This window comes from Gymnoscopelus microlampas (genome assembly GCF_963454915.1).
Source record: "Gymnoscopelus microlampas genome assembly, contig: SCAFFOLD_186, whole genome shotgun sequence".
In the NCBI taxonomy this organism is placed as follows: domain Eukaryota; kingdom Metazoa; phylum Chordata; class Actinopteri; order Myctophiformes; family Myctophidae; genus Gymnoscopelus; species Gymnoscopelus microlampas.
The window spans coordinates 12,501-13,883 of record NW_028155616.1 but is presented as its reverse complement, the minus strand read 5'-3'; positions in this window follow the sequence as shown (position 1 = coordinate 13,883).

Sequence of the window (1,383 nt, the reverse complement as noted above, 5' to 3'; positions counted from 1 at the left end):
GGCGAAAAATCGCAGTCTGTGCAAAGGCCTTAAAGTTTGTAATGTTTACGAACATCAAGTTTGTCCTAATGTGAACGAGACAATGAAAAAAAAGAGAGTAAACAAATTAGGTTGCGCATTTAAGGTGAAAACAATAAAACGTTTATATAACTTCCATTGGTTTAAACGGGACAGTTTATGACAGCAGTGGTGTATGGCAGGTTTCATTCAGAACAGAAACATGGGTGCAGACAACAGAACATGACATCAGTGTCTGGTCCTGTCGGCCATTTTGGCTCAACAGGCATCAAACTGTCTGCCATTTTGGCTCAACAGGCTCACAGCTGGAGTGAGTTAGTAACATTACTCACATTATAGTGTCGTATTGGACTCACATCAATCATCACATCGTCGCTGTCTGGCAGAAACCTCTCCATATTCTAACGTTTTGAGTTTTTTGGTAAATGAATAGTAGCCTACTTGATCATACTACAGCGTCACACTAAAGCATCAAAAGTAGCAGATCTGCAAGCTCGAAGTAGCCTGATTATCAGCCTGAAGCTGTGTGGAGCTTCAGTCATTGGCTCCAGTGTAGGCGATTACAAGGGGGTGGGGATTAGAATTTCCCTAAACAATTTGAATTGGTTTAGAATTTCCCTAAACCACCTCCGACTCTCACTGGACTTTTTGTACCGAATACAATTTACAACACCCGACCAAGACGAGGCAATCCACTCAGAGAGTGGGTGGGGTCTATGGTCTGGAACCAGGCTAAGCTCGTAGCGCAAAGCGACACGTGTCGAGCTTGTAGGTCTGCTACTTTTGCTCATTTTGAATTTGAATCCTGAAAAGTAACAGTTTTGGCCAAGGTTTCCCCCCGACAGAGGAGATATGTGACTTCAGCCAGTATATATATGTTGGAACTGATCTCAACCTGTGGTCCGGGGTCCCACTTGTGGGCCGTGAGCGTATAGCAAGTGGGCCCCCAAATAATTGGCAAAACACTGAAGATCATAATGATTATACAACATCAATATTAAAGAAGTGACACCAATAAATTACAACTTCTACTAATACCAGGTTAGTTCCATCCATCCGAAGATGGAACATGGATCAGACTTGACCGGTCTGGTCTGGTCATTCAAATAAACGTGCACGCGGCCCACCCATGGGACCGCTTAAGGGTTAAATGGAACGATGGGTGGCCCGCGGACGCTTTGGAGACTTTCAAAGAGGAGCCCGATCCAGAGAAGGTTGAGAATGATTCATATACAGTAGATCCGATGTTTCTGCAATGAGAGCCTGAGTAACCTACTTGTGCGTAGATGTGTGTGTGTGTGTGTGTGTGTGTGTGTGTGTGTGTGTGTGTGTGTGTGTGTGTGTGTGTGTGTGTGTGTGTGTGTG